The following is a 16,632-nucleotide window of genomic DNA, read 5'->3' on the forward strand; positions in this document are numbered from 1 at the left end:
TGGACACCCCTTCTGATTAGTGGATTCGGCTATTTCATCCACACCCGTTGCTGACAGGACTATAAAATCGAGCACACAGCCATGCAATCTCCATGCGATGGTAGGCCACACACGGAGTGCCGAGTGCTGTAAAGATTGTCTGTCCTCGGTTGCAACACTCCAAACTGCCTCTGGAAGCAATGTCAGCACAATAACTATTCATTGGGAGCTTCATGAAATGAGATTCCATAGCCGAGCAGCCACACACAAGCCTAGTTTGCCGCCATTTGACTCTGGAGCAGTGGAAACACCTTCTCTGGCGTGATGAATCACGCTTCACCATCTGGAAGTCTGACTGACGAATCTGGGTTTGGTGGATGCCAGGAGAATGCTACCTGCCCCAATGCATAGTGCCAACTGTAAAGTTTGGTGGAGGAGAAATAATGGTCTGGGGCTGTTTTACATGGTTCGGGGTAGGCCCCTTAGTTCCAGTGAAGGGAAATATTAATGCTACAGCATACAATAACATTCTAGATGATTTTGTGCTTCCAACTTTGTGGCAACAGTTTGGGAAGGCCCTTTCCTGTTTCAGCATGACAATGCCTCTGTGCACAAAGTGAGGTCCGTACAGAAATGGTTTGTCTAGATTGGCATGGAAGAACTTGACTGGCCTGCACAGAGCCCTGACCTCAACTCCATCGAACACCTTTGGGATGAATTGGAACGCCGACTGCGAGCCAGGCCTAATCGCCCAACATCAGTGCCCGACCTCACTAATGCTCTTTTGGCTGAATGGAAGCTTTGTCCCAGCAGCTATGTTCCAACATCTAGTGTAAATCTTCCCAGAAGAGTAGAGGCTTTTATAGCAGCAAAGGGGATCAACTCCATATTAATGCCCATGGTTTTGGAATGAGATGTACAAAGAGCAGGCGTCCATAAACCTTTGGTCATGTAGTGTATCATCCTGCGGGATATTCAGTTTTCTACATGTGGTCATGCTGGCAACATGTGGCTGCATCACAGAAACATGATAAAGCTCCTCCTTCTCGATTTTAATATAGTCAAGGTAAATGTAAAGAACAACACAGTTTACAGTCTGAAAACAATATCACAATAGACAGTGTCTTGTCTCCAATGTTATTACCTTCCTTTTCCCTTTCCTTCACTTCCTGACTTCTTTCCCTCCTAGGATGAGGAAACTACAGCACCCATCTACCTGGAGTGGATACAGGTTATAGACTACAGCAAGATTGTGAGTTACAATGTTGTTGCCTGCACTTAATGTTGAAATATGAGTTGATCATTGTAGCCTATCAGTGTGTAGGCCTAGACCGCATGTTTAACTCAGGGGTTGAAGATGCAATCATGGGTTTCAGCCCAGTGGCAGCCCCACCACATCATTTGGTAGCCTAAAGCTGAGGGATGATGCTGGGTAGCACTCGAATTCATGGACAAATCACTGGACAATTCAAATCACTGAAATTCATGGACAAATCACTGGACAATTCAAATCACTCAAATTCATGGACAAATCACTGGACAATTCAAATCACTCAAATTCATGGACAAATCACTGGACAATTGAAATTACTCATGGACAGTGCTCTGGGTGCAAGGATGGACAGTCCAGGTATTTTGAAGCTACACACATTGATTGTTTACAAAGACTGAAATGACAACCGAAACAACAAATTGCGTAATGCAACATTAACATGTCTGTCAAAGGGACTTACTCAACGTTTTTACAATTAGCTTATAACATAGGCTAGTGTTTTTGTAAGGGAACTTAGGGGATGGAAGCTGCATTAGAAAAGAACAGAGAATGAATACAGGCAAAGAGTCTGAGAAAGGAAAGGCAATCTGCAGAATATTTAGGTTGGTGCATGTAGTTAAAGCCAAGCCATTAATTACATTTGTTTGTGTGCCATATATCAACTACTAATTTGTGTGCTTCATGATACTTAGCAATATTAAAATGGAGCTGAGAAGGCTCATTAAAGATAAAGTTCATACAAAACATAGTTTGTAATTATTGTGTTTATTATGGGACCTACATTGCAGACCAATTTACTGTGATGCATGAATTTGTTTTACATAAGTTAAAGGGCTCAAAGTATGGCTCTGCCTTATTAACTACTAGCTAATTAAAAGGCAACAAGCTGATATGAGAATGACAGGCAAAATATTTTGTTTTGTACAGTCCTTTGAGCTAGAACTTCTGAATAGTCACAAACTTTGTGGTCTCTGAACACATACTTTCAGACAAAAAAAAATCCTGTTTTGCTCAAGTAATTTTTTTTGAACATGGCTCTCTTTTATCTCAACCATAATACTATGGATATACATTTACCAAGAAAATTACATGTTTGAAGTTCCATAAAATGAATAACCTTTTAAACAGTTGTTCTGAGAGTTATATTTTTTTAACTGGTTGCTTGGGTCCATCCAAAGCATATGGGATTTCTGGTTTGAGCCAGTAAATAGAGTTACATGTTAATTTGACTGAACTTTGTGATCATTGTCAATATATATTTTTTTGAGTTGATATTTAGCTCTTTGTACGTTTGTGTGAAATCATATTTTATTAGAATAAATGTCAATGGAAACCAGACCGCGCAGATTAGAAGAATCCAATGTGGTAGTTGCTTGAAATATCCAAACGGTGGCAGAAGAGCTCAAGACAAGTTCGACTTGTGACTGTTCAGCATCTTTTGCTGCGCTCGTCCGTATTTCGAAAGGACACCATAAGATAAGTAAACAATGAAGGTATAGCCTACATTTTACACTATATTAGTAGTACTATAATTTATATAACAATGTAGAAATCATTAGGGTCTATTTCTATTAAAAAAAATATATAAAAAAATAAAGAGGGCACTAATAACACAAACAATCTTGTAGCGTAGTTTACTGGTCAAAGGCTTACTTTGTCCAATAAATGTGTTTGATGGTACCAGTTTTTTTCTTCCGTGCCCTGATAATGAACATCTGGCAACAAGGTGAGCAAACTAAGAGAAAAAGAATTGAGGAAGAAAAAATTACTCAATAAAACGTATGCCCCTTATTTTTATGACTTCAATATTGAGCCGTTGAATTTGAATATATAGCCTATAGCGCTTCATAATCATAAAACAAAGCTATCTTTCTCATGATGAAGTGCAGTTAAACTGTGGGATAGACCGGTGAATTTAGTTTTATCAAACAACTCATTTGCTTAATTAAAACCCATTCTTTGATGTCGAGGTTTAATCAGTCTGCTTATTAGGTTAAATGGCTTGTTTGTGAATTCAATTGTAGGGCCTATCAAGATGGTTCGGAAAATCTCTTATGCAGGTAGTATATGCATACTTGCAAAAAAAAGCTAAATAATTGTTGGAAAATCTTTTATCTTCTGAAAGAGGTTGATTAAAAAACACACAGATTAAAGCATTTTCCAACCCTTTATCTGATACTGCAATGAGAGGTGCTTGCAGCTGTATTTATTAACCACCTAGTCGCAGACTATGTTAATATGTCCGTCTGTTCTCAATTGAAGACGTTTCAATTCAAGGCTTTTCATAAATCTGACGCAACATGTGTTTCTGATTTCCTATGTGGCCTTAGTTTTGGAAAATTTGGGAAGGATCTGATCTACAATTTGAAAAGTAGCCCACTTTGACAACAGAATAAAATCTAAATTGAGGTTGCAATGATATATTGAACTGTATCTGAAAACTTCACATATAAAAAGAGGCTTCCAAAAAATATGTGATTGTCTTATGTGGTTGTATAAATTTTTCTTAACTCAAGTCAATTGTAGTATATAAATTGGGTAACTGAATTATTCTTTCGGCAGCTTCAAACACTTTCCCCCAGATTCCCACATTGGTATGCTGCTTCACCAACCACTCGGCGAGGGACGTGGGATTGAATTGCACGGGGCCGCGGTGTGATGCTGTGTATTTGCCTAAAAGCCTGTACCGGACATAAGCATCACGGTACTTTCTCGTGTTTACCTTCCCCCCTATCTAATGGACAGTGAAACACTCTGAGACTCAATTATTTTAATGAAAATACTGCATTAATTTTATTTTGTGGCGTGTCGTTGTAATTCAAGAGATGTTTTTAATCTTCAGATTGCCTTGGCACAACAAGCCATCTAAACATTATTTGGAAGTGGTCCATCTTTTCCCTCTCAGTCATTGGCTTCCTTTATTGAATTGGCTACTATTACCAGATTCGGCCAATAAATGACCTTTTTCACCTGAATAAAGTATTCTGTTTAAAATAAGGAGAGCATTTGAACCCTTACAGAAAAACCACACAGGAAATCACATGATTTCACATGACATTTCAGATATGAAATCATGTGAAAAGGTGTTTTTGGAACACTTCACATGTGATCACATGTTTTCACATGTATAGTTTCATGTTGCTTTACATGTTGTCACATGTTATCACATTAACTTCACATAAGATCACATGAAAACGTGTTTTTGGAACAATTCACACATGATCACGTGATATTCATCTGGTTTTTCCGTAAGGGAAGACACAATGTTAAGTTGTCTCCAGTTGCAATATATAATTTATAAACTCCTACATTTTAGGCTGTTGCACTCCAACCTTTGTTAAACTTCATGATTATAAAGCTTGTAAAAGGGGGAAAAAATGATTTGAAGGAATGAAAATATCTTAACTATGTAGGCAGTGCATCTCCCATAAAAATCACTGTGTTTGTGGGCCCCGTGTGACTAATGGTCATTGTTCAATGATATTGAAACTCTTTTTTTATGTAGGCCTGTAGGGCCTGGATGTTCTGCAGCTCTCCTATTCTCAGTCCAGAGGTTTCACATTGTCCAGGAGGGAGATTGGTACACTGCTTATTGGATATGATATGCCTAATTAAACACCATGATGCATGATGTAGGTTGGTTGACTTGAACCTTAAAGACATTCTCTGGAACTTTGGCGACTACTAAGTCTTTTTTAAACCTTCTGCTTTTGTGCTGTATGTGTACATGTGTAGTTAATACATGCATAATCTATGCGCAGAATTACTGTTTTACCTTAATTACCCCACAAAATCCCTAGTTTGAATGTGACTTTTTTTTCTTTCTGGACACTGTGCCTTGCCATTTCTCCTACATTTTCCCCACAATTGGGCCAGCCCCCTAGCAATTTGAATTCTAGCTAATGAGCTTCAGCCCCTCACCATTTGAATGACAGCTAGCAAAATGCACACACAGCAGAGCGAGAGAGAGCAATGACCTGGTGCACATATGACGTAGTATGCAATTTTTGGGTACCACAAGTACCAGAGAATCTTTTTAAAGGGTGATGTGGAGACAGCAGCCAGGTAGACACAGCCTGACCAGCATTCTCTTTCGCTCTCTTTCTCTCTCTTTCTCAGTCTCTCGGTCGATCTCTCTGTTGATCTGTCGATCTGTCTCTCTGTCTCTCTCTCTCTGCTCAGAATCACTGTAGAAAGCTGCCGTTCAAGCACGCATTATTTTCCCTTTGGCATCAGAGCCACTACAATGATCTCCAATGGAGGGGAATAAATCATTTTGAAATCAAACATCTCTCAGCCAAAGTGAAAACCTTTATTGTCTCCTCAGAAGTAGACAGAATTACACTGAGGGATGTGTATTGTATATGAGGCCACCAAGTTTTTTTTTCTTCATTTCATAAAAATGAAAATATTGATAAAAGAAAAAAAGTGTGTCATAATAGGAACATTTTGATTTTTAATTGGCAGTTAATCAGCATGCAATATTCACATTCAGTGAAGTCCACAGCTCCAGTCCTTGCCCATTTATTTCCGCCCAAATTATTGAGCTGCCTGAGAAAGTCTTTTTTTTCCAGGAGAGCTTTTCTTTAAAGGAAAGAAAAGGAGAAGTGAATGTTGTTTTTCTTCCTGTATTTGTCACTCGAGCTGGCACTCTCCCATATGACAAGAATGTAGCCTACAGGTGGAGGCAATGGCAAAATAACCTCCTGTTCGTTGACCCTGCATAGCGACTACTCAGTTGCTGTTGTTGATGTTTTTTGTTGTTTATGGAGCGTAAATGGTTCTGGCTGTATAAACAAATTATTCATAGCCACGGAGCCTCTCCAGAACCGGCCAGACACCCATTTGCTCACATCCACTTCAAAAGGCTGAGAAGAAGAAAAAGGTCTTGCTCCACATGGTTTCCTACAGAGTCTTGTTAAGGGGATGTGTACAGTAAAAAGGAGGCTTCAAAGGAGCACCACTGCTGACTGTCTTGAAAGCAGCAGGATTGTTTCGCGTTTTACTGCCCTGTTGTAGGTTATTAATCCTCAGTGCACCTCACCAAATCTTAATTAGTCTGATTCAAAAAATAACAAAAAAGCAAAACAATATCACAAGAGGCCCTCTCATCAAGAAACCTGCCAAAATATTCCCCTGTTAAACGGCTGTGTAGTTTAACACTCTTCTTGTTTATTTATTGTCTACACACTTCTGTGTGGTGCAGTTCTACTATAGATGAAAATAGATTTAAAATAGATTTAAATCCACACTTTTCTGACCCACTTATGATCATGAATGAGAAATGTTATAGTTTTAGTGTTATATGTGATTAGGGTTGCAATATTCTGGTAATTTCCCTCAAATTCCCAGTTTTTTGGGAAATCCTGGTTGGAGGATTCCCGGAATTCCTGCTTATTCCCTCCTGATTCCAGGAATCTTCCAAATGGGATTTCTGGAAAACCTGTGGATTTCTGGAAAGTTGGGGAAGTTATCAGAATTTTTCAACCCTAATCACGTATAACACTAAAACATTTCACATCACTGACTTCTTTGTCCTCCGGGCATGCCCTTTTAAATCCACTTCCACTTCTGTTATGGAGAAGAAGGAAGTTATCTGAATAAATTCATGATAATATTTAGCACTGTGCTACATATAGAAGGAGACAGAGACACTTATTGGAGGCACAGTTCCTGTTCTTTGTTGTCATCCTTGTTTTGGAAAGCCCCACCCACCCGCTCCCATACTCCAGTCAAATGGACGGTGTGGATGTAGTCAAAGCAGAAACTGAACAGCTAAGAAAAATAGCCTGGGATGTATACAACTCCTCAAATCGCCCAAAGACAACATGCCACTGAATAGGGTGCCCTGCACTGTTTTCTGGAGCACTGGTCACAGAGATGAGGCTTTACCATGGAAGAATCACGTACGAATCAGAATAGAGATGGGTGTATCATCCACACAACCATCATCATCATTCCATACTCATCCCATCATGAGAAAGGTGAGAGGGTGTTGAGGATATCAGTAGTAGTGCCGCTACCTTGGACAGAACACAAACTGTCCCCTGCTATTTTGCTACTGGTTCTCTCAGGGGACCGCTGTCACATGCCCAACTCTCAGACATCATCTTGTTTCCTGAAGATTTTCCCTCTTCAAATAACATTCTCTCCAAATATATTTGTATATTTTTGGAATGGCTACACACAAGAGGAAGTGTTCTCGGACCAAATGAGTGCGCTCAGCATCGTCCTCTTCCTCCCCCTCCTCCCTAATATGTATTTTTATACAACTCGTGAGAAAGCTACTGAGAGCTGTAATGCATTTTCCATGATTAGTTTGATGGCGGGAAAGTCTTTGGACACAGTCCTGCATTGGAGTCGATCGGGGAGGTGGAGTAGAGTTCATAGAAATAACATGGTGAGGTAATGGTTTGTCTGTGTCATTAGAAAGCCAAATACATGGCTCCAGAACTATTATCAAGGAACCATATTGTTTCTTTACCATGTTGTTGTTTTTGTAAACCCCAAATGTAGATGAAATGTGTTGAGAAAGTAAGAGAAAGCATCACCTTCCTGTCTGCCAGACATGATAGACAGCAGATCAATGGTGCAAAGCAAAGTATGGGAAATTATTTGAGACCATCTTTGTCCATTCTAAAGTCCCTTGACATAAAACAGTCTACAGCTCATCACAGGCAATAGTTAGGGGACCTGGAGGGGTCCTCATCCAAGTTGTGGTGGAGCGACGGCCGGGAGTGTCAGCCGCTGTCCACTGCTCCTCAGGGACAGATGGCAGAGAGGCATTAACGCGCTGCTGAAACACTGCCTGACAGTCCCCCCCCTGCAGTTTACTCATCACTCATCGACTTCTGTATGTTCTGTGGATGTTTTCATCTCCGAGATCACAGGACAGAGCAATGGGATCAGAGCCTGACTCACACCCCTGTCCTCCTTTCATTTGACTCTGAGGGGGCTGAGGAAGAGGGGAGGTTGTGGTTAGATGGTATATTGGTTTGTTTCCTCTGTATTTTGACCGTCAAGTACACAGTGTAGTTGATGGCCACTCTTTCTTGGTTACGCAAACTGAGTCTCAATGAGAGATGAGTGAGGTGAAGGAGAGGGCGAGTTCCAGTAGCAGTGATGAGATGCGGACATGGGCCTCTGTGGCAATCCTAGCTGGAGTCTGTTCCACTGGCCAAGAAGCCTCCTCAGGAGCTGATCAATAATAGATGAAGTCTGCCAGACAGCATCAGCAGATGGGGTTTTGTCAGGGAGACATATGTGCAGACGCCACTCCCTATCCCCCGTCCAGAGTGGGACCCACCGTCAAGCTTCCTCCCCATATAGCTCCTCACTAAGTAGGGACGGTGACACATCCAGAGTGGGACCCACCGTCAAGCTTCCTCCCCATATAGCTCCCACACTAAGTAAGGACGGTGACCCATCCAGAGTGGGACCCACCGTCAAGCTTCCTCCCCATATAGCTCCTCACTAAGTAGGGACGGTGACACATCCAGAGTGGGACCCACCGTCAAGCTTCCTCCCCATATAGCTCCTCACTAAGTAGGGACGGTGACACATCCAGAGTGGGACCCACCGTCAAGCTTCCTCCCCATATAGCTCCTCACTAAGTAGGGACGGTGACACATCCAGAAACGGCTCCCTCTAGCCTGAAATTTCACCACTGATCAAATAGGATCCAATGTATTCTAATGCATGATCCAAATATTCCTACTGTATGTTTTTTAATTGATCTTGCCCAGCGGCTTCCCTAAATGAATGGACTGTAGTCAGTATTGATACAGTAGTAATTGAAGGCTAGGATGGGGGGGTGGGTGATGAGTTTAGAGGAAGGCAGCACTGCAGGGCTGTTGTGGGTTTTGTTCTTATTTTATCTCTCTGACCGATCAGTTCTTATTTTATCTCTCTGACCGACCACTTCTTCTTATATCTCTCTAACCGACCACTTCTTCTTATATCTCTCTGACCGACCACTTCTTCTTATATCTCTCTGACCGACCACTTCTTCTTATATCTCTCTGACCGATCAGTTCTTATTTTATCTCTCTGACCGACCACTTCTTCTTATATCTCTCTGACCGACCAGTTCTTATTTTATCTCTCTGACCGACCACTTCTTCTTATATCTCTCTGACCGACCACTTCTTATTTTATCTCTCTGACCGACCACTTCTTCTTATATCTCTCTGACCGACCACTTCTTATTTTATCTCTCTGACCGACCACTTCTTCTTATATCTCTCTGACCGACCACTTCTTATTTTATCTCTCTGACCGATCACTTCTTATTTTATCTCTCTGACCGATCAGTTCTTATTTTATCTCTCTGACCGATCAGTTCTTATTTTATCTCTCTGACCGACCACTTCTTATTTTATCTCTCTGACCGATCAGTTCTTATTTTATCTCTCTGACCGATCAGTTCTTATTTTATCTCTCTGACCGACCACTTCTTATTTTATCTCTCTGACCGACCACTTCTTATTTTATCTCTCCGACCGACCACTTCTTCTTATATCTCTCTGACTGACCACTTCTTATTTTATCTCTGACCGACCACTTCTTCTTATATCTCTCTGACCGACCACTTCTTCTTATATCTCTCTGACCGACCACTTCTTATTTTATCTCTCTGACCGACCACTTCTTCTTCGATCTCTCTTCTTCTCCACATTGAAAGCAAACCAAGACAACACATCAATTTTCAGGACTGAATCAGCTGTAGATAAAACCTGTGTGGACTGGGCTGATTAGTGTCTTCTCTGTTATCTTTGTTTTTGGGGGTACTATTTCATATCTCTACTGAATTCAGCATATTTGTCATGATCTCGCATTCAGTAGTTGATTGTGATTCATGCAAAGCATTTTTTTATTTGTAAAATAACTTGGTGGTAGGGCTGAAGTCCTTCACTGTCGCCCACTGAATTCACTGACAGACAGACAGGCTGACCTGTCACGTCCTGACCATTGAGTGCTCTTATTTTCTATGGTAGAGTAGGTCAGGGCGTGACTGGGGGGTTTATCTAGTTTATGTTTTCTATGTTGTGTTCTAGTTTATTTTTTCTATGTTGGGGGTTTTGTATGATTCCCAATTAGAGGCAGCTGGTCATCGTTGTCTCTAATTGGGGATCATATTTAAGTAGTTGTTTTCCCCACCTGTGTTTGTGGGAGATTATTTTGAGTTAGTGCATGTTGCACCGCATTTGTCACGGTTTGTGTTTTGTTTATAGTTTATTGTTTGTTTGGCTAAGTTTCACAATCAAATAAAAGATGTTCACGCTGCGCCTTGGTCTGTTCCTACACACATGCGTGACATGACCGAAAGAACAGGCTGACAAAAAAGACAGACAGACAGCTCTCTCCTCGTAATGATCACACTTCCTGGCAAAAAGGCCTGGAGGAAAATGTTGCAGGATGTCTGGAAAGACGATTAGATAAAGCAGGAAAGGTCCACAGAGACAAAAGAGAGCCATAAACAGTGGTGAACCAGTTACGTCATTGTGAAGACACACACTTCGCTAGATACCTGGACAGTCAGTATAGCATGGTGGTCAATGTTGAATCTTCATCAGTTATCCACTCGGAGGTATACAATGTGCTGATGACATCAACTGTAGTCCCTCACTGGCTAATTCTCAAGGGTCTGTGTCTCTCATCTAGACTGTAACACTGACTCCTTTCCTGTAAGAACATACCAGGCATGTTATCCAGCCAGGCCTTAGACAGGTGAACAGAGCTGAGAGAGGAAAGCCCTCTCCTCTCCAGAGCTGCTGACCAGAGTGTTATCTCCTGCAGACCTTCTTGGCCGTGGCAGGCAGCCTAGTTTAAAACATTCCTATTTACTGAATGGCAGAGCAGAAATAAATAACTGCGTTAATATGGTGGGAAGGCTGGTTGGAGAGTGTTGGTGCTGTTTGGTTTGTGGTGATGATGCCATTCATCACAGTGTGACAGCCGCTCCAGCACACTGGGAACCAGGGGCCGTTCCAGCACACTGGGAACCAGGGGCCGCTCCAGCACACTAGGAACCAGGGGCCGCTAGGAACCAGGGGCCGCTCCAGCACACTGGGAACCAGGGGCCACTCCAGCACACTGGGAACCAGAGGCCGCTCCAGCACACTGGGAACCAGGGACCGCTCCAGTACACTGGGAACCAGGGGCCGCTCCAGCACACTAGGAACCAGGGGCCGTTCCAGCACACTAGGAACCAGGGGCCGCTCCAGCACACTACAAACCAGGGGCCGCTCCAACATACTAGGAACCAGGGACCGCTCCAGCACATCAACCCGCCATATCAGCTATTTGTGAGAATGTATAAAAAAAAAGCAGGTCAAGTGGTTCCTCATTCTCACAGATCCCTCCAGTGTAAAGACACACACACAAATCAAATCAAATGTATTTATATAGTCCTTCTTACATCAGCTGATATCTCAAAGTGCTGTACAGAAACACAGCCTAAAACACCAAACAGCAAGCAATGCAAGTGTAGAAGCACGGTGGCTAGGAAAAACTCCCTAGGTAGAAACCTAGAGAGGAACCAGGCTATGAGGGGGGGCCAGTCCTCTTCTGGCTGTGCCGGGTGGAGATTATAACAGAACATGCCCAAGATGTTCAAATGTTCATAGATGACCAGCAGGGTCAAATAATAATAATCACAATAGTTGTCGAGGGTGCAACAGGTCAGCACCTCAGGAGTAAATGTCAGTTGGCTTTTTCATAGCCGATCATTGAGAGTATCTCTACCGCTCCTGCTGTCTCTAGAGAGTTGAAAACAGCAGGTCTGAGACAGGTAGCACGTCCAGTGAACAGGTCAGTGTTCCCTAGCCGCAGGCAGAACAGTTGAAACTGGAGCAGCAGGTGGACTGGGGACAGCAAGGAGTCATCATGCCAGGTAGTCCTGAGGCATGGTCCTAGGGCTTATGTGACAGCCAGAAGAGGACTAGCCACCCCTCATAGCCTGGTTCCTCTCTAGGTTTCTTCCTAGGTTTTGGCATTTCCAGGGAGTTTTTCCTAGCCACCGTGCTTCTACACCTGCATTGCTTGCTGTTTGGGGTTTTAGGCTGGGTTTCTGTACCGCACTTTGAGGTATCAGCTGATGTAAGAAGGGCTATATAAATCAATTTGATTTGATTTGATATGTCCTCCGAGAGAGAGAAAGAAAGAGAGAATTAGAGAGAGCATACTTAAATTCACACAGGACACCAAATAAGACAGGAGAAATACTCCAGATATAACAGACTGACCCTAGTCCCTCGACACAAACTACTGCAGCATAAATACTGGAGGCTGAGACAGGAGGGGTCAGGAGACACTGTGGCCCCATCTGATGATACCCCCGGACAGGGCCAAACAGGCAGGATATAACCCCACCCACTTTGCCAAAGCACAGCCCCCACACCACTAGAGGGATATCTTTAACCACCAACTTACCATCCTGAGACAAGGCCGAGTATAGCCCATGAAGATCTCCGCCACGGCACAACCCAAGGGGGGGGCGCCAACCCAGACAGGAAGACCACGTCAGTGACTCAACCCACTCAAGTGACGCACCCCTCCTAGGGACGGCATGGAAGAGCACCAGTAAAGTAGAGAATCCCAGTGGAGAGAGGGGAACCGGCCAGGCAGAGACAGCAAGGGCGGTTCGTTTCTCCAGTGCCTTTCCGTTCACCTTCACACTCCTGGGCCAGACTACACTCAATCATAGGACCTACTGAAGAGATGAGTCTTCAATAAAGACTTAAAAGTTGAGACCGAGTCTGCGTCTCTCACATGGATAGGCAGACCATTCCATAAAAATGGAGCTCTATAGGAGAAAGCCCTGCCTCCAGCTGTTTGCTTAGAAATTCTAAGGACAATTAGGAGGCCTGCGTCTTGTGACCGTAGCGTACGTGTAGGTATGTATGGCAGGACCAAATCGGAGAGATAGGTAGGAGCAAGCCCATGTAATGCTTTATAAGTTAGCAGTAAAACCTTGAAATCAGCACACACACACACACACACACACACACACACACACACACACACACACACATATACATATACACACACACACACACACACACACACACACACACACACGCACGCACGTATGCACGCACACACACACACACACATATACACAAACGCACACACACACACACAAAATCCAAATAAAATGTGCAACATAAACTAGCGAGGACAGATATTTTACTTGGACACTTTTCCTACACTCACTCCCTGACTGACTAAAACAAGAGGGCAACATCATACATACTGTAGATGGCATGTGTTAAGAGCGTAATTTACTAACTGCAAGCAGGTAAAAAAGCGAGGAAGGTCAAACTCTTCTCCCCTGTCCCTTTTCCAACTGTGTGTGTGTGTGTGTGTGTGTGTGTGTGTGTGTGTGTGTGTGTGTGTGTGTGTGTGTGTGTGTGTGTGTGTGTGTGTGTGTGTGTGTGTGTGTGTGTGTGTGTGTGTGTGTGCTGGCAAATAGTATAGCATGTGATTTATGCTTTTGAGAGCAGCGAGATGCGACTTGACATTTTCCTGCTGTGGTGTAGCCCATTTCTGGCTCCATGCTTCATTACATAGCGTTACCCATGCGAGGGCCGACCCAGAAAGAAATTGCCCGGACTGGTTCAATGGGAGAATTAGCACACTTCAGGTGCCCTTTGCCATCCTCGACTTCACCTGTGATAACTGACATTTTAATGCCATTAATTTCAATAATGCAATAATTCTCAACACACAACATGTACAGGCAGACACACAACAAAGCATTATCTAATGTAGGGTCGTTCCATGTCATTTCAACAAGCCATGACACTCACCATCTCAGATGGTTCTCAAATCATTTCTGTAGTTAGAAACAGATACGATTAGAATTCCTGCAACATTTTGTTTAAATATAACTTGATCGCTGAGAAATTAAGATAGTTGATTGCGCCCAAATTGGCCATTGTAATTTATAGGATTCATATAATATCCAATAAATATAGTAACTAAAAACTGATTTGGACCAACATTTTGTCTAATGAATATTTACATTTACATTACATTTAAGTCATTTAGCAGACGCTCTTGTCCAGAGCGACTTACAAATTGGTGGATTCACCTTATGATATCCAGTGGAACAACCACTTTACAATAGTGCATCTAAATCTTTTAAGGGGGGGGGGGGGGGTTAGAAGGATTACTTTATCCTATCCCAGGTATTCCTTAAAGAGGTGGGGTTTCAGGTGTCTCCGGAAGGTGGTGATTGACTCCGCTGTCCTGGCGTCGTGAGGGAGCTTGTTCCACCATTGGGGTGCCAGAGCAGCGAACAGTTTTGACTGGGCTGAGCGGGAACTGTGCTTCCTCAGAGGTAGGGAGGCGAGCAGACATGAGGAACCCACAAAAATGGTCAAAAGCCACCCACGGAGCCCCTACTGTACACCCAACACCAATCCCAACCCAACAACCAGTATACTGTATCAGTACTCTATGTCTGACAGGTAATATAAAGCTGCGTCTCAGAGTATTGTTTCTTCATCCTATGTAATATAGTCTCAGTGAATTTGGTGATGTTTTTTCCCATCCTACATCCTGATATTACCAGGTTCTGATCACTAGATGGTGCTGTTCCTGCTATTGGGTGATAAAAAAAAGGTATAGTTCACCCAAATTACAAAATTACATATTGGTTTCCTTACCTTGTAAGTAGTCTATTGACATGGTATGACAGCAATCCATGCTTTGGTTTTGTTTACCTGGCCACTGTTTCAAATGCTAACTGTTTAGCATTTGTGGCACAAATGGTACCTATATTAGCATTTTTGTGCTACATATACAAATTATCTGTAAGTAACGTCATTGTTTGAACACGAAGCGTGAAAATGCTGTAATACAGGTAACTGCCAAAATAATGGAATCACTTGAGTAAATGAGGGATCAAAAGTATATTGAAAGCAGGTTCTTCCTGAGTTAATTAAGCAATTAACATCCCATCATGCTTAGGATCATGTATAAAAATGCTGGTCAGGCCATTATTTTTGGCTATCATGGCTATGCCCCCATAGGATGACAATGCCCCCATCCACAGGGCACGAGTGGTCACTAATTGGTTTGATGAGCATGAAAGCGATGTCAACCATATGACACGGCCGTCTCAGTCACCAGATCTCAACCAATTGAAAACCGGTGGGTCAATCTAAGTAACATAATAACAAAATCCCCTCAAAATCGGTCATTTTGAACAAGAGATAGCTCAAACTGCTGTAGAGGTCCTGGATGGCAGGAAGCTTGGCCCCAGTGATTTACTGGGCCGTACGCACTACCCTCTGTAGTGCCTTACGGTCGGAGGCCGAGCAGTTGCCATACTAGGCAGTGATGCAACCAGTCAGGATGCTCTCAATGGTGCAGCTGTAGAACCTTTTGAGGATCTGAGGACCCATGCCAAATCTTTTCAGTCTCCTGAGGGGGAATAGGTTTTGTTGTGCCCTCTTCACGACTGTCTTGGTGTGCTTGGACCATGTTAGTTTGTTGGTGATGTGGACACCAAGGAACTTGAAGCTCTCAACCTGCTCTACTACAGCCAAGTCGATGAGAATGGGGCGTGCTCGGTCCTCTTTTTCCTGTAGTCCACAATCCTCTCCTTTGTCTTGATCACGTTGAGGGAGAGGTTGTTGTCCTGGCACCACACGCCAGGTCTCTGACCTCCTCCCTATACGCTGTCTGTCATTGTCGGTGATCCGGCCTACCACTGTTGTGTCATTGGCAAACTTAATGACGGTGTTGGAGTTGTGCCTGGCTGTGCATTCATGAGTGAACAAGGAGTACAGGAGGGGACTAGGCATGCACCCCTGTGCGGTCCCTGGGTAGAGGATCAGCGTGGCGGATGTGTTGTTACCTACACTTAGCACCTGGGGGCGGCCCGTCAGGAAGTCCAGGATCCATTTGCAGAGGGAGGTGTTTAGTCCCAGGGTCCTTAGCTTATAGATGAGCTTTGAGGCACTATGGTGTTGAACTCTGAGCTGTAGAATAGCTTAATTGCCTACTGTCTGTAAGCTGTTAGTGTCTTAACGACCGTTCCACATGTGTGTGTTCATTAATTGTTTATAGTTCATATGTATCTTATAAATTAAAATGGCCAATTTGGATTCAATCAATTAGCTTAATTTCTCAGAGATCAAATTATATTTCAACAAAATAATGTTGCAAGAATACTAATCGTATCTGTTTCTAACAACAGAAACAATTTCACAACAATCTGAGATGGTGGGTGTTGAAATCAAATTTGTTGTGCTTTTTGAGGTGGGACAACCCCCTACACAAAAATGGATTTCGAACCATTTGGACAGTCTCTAATGCGCAAGGGCCATTTCTATCAACAGCATTATAATACAGTCATCCTCCCCTTT

The sequence above is a fragment of the Salmo salar genome, chromosome ssa11 (assembly GCF_905237065.1).
Source record: "Salmo salar chromosome ssa11, Ssal_v3.1, whole genome shotgun sequence".
Taxonomy (NCBI): Eukaryota; Metazoa; Chordata; class Actinopteri; order Salmoniformes; family Salmonidae; genus Salmo; species Salmo salar.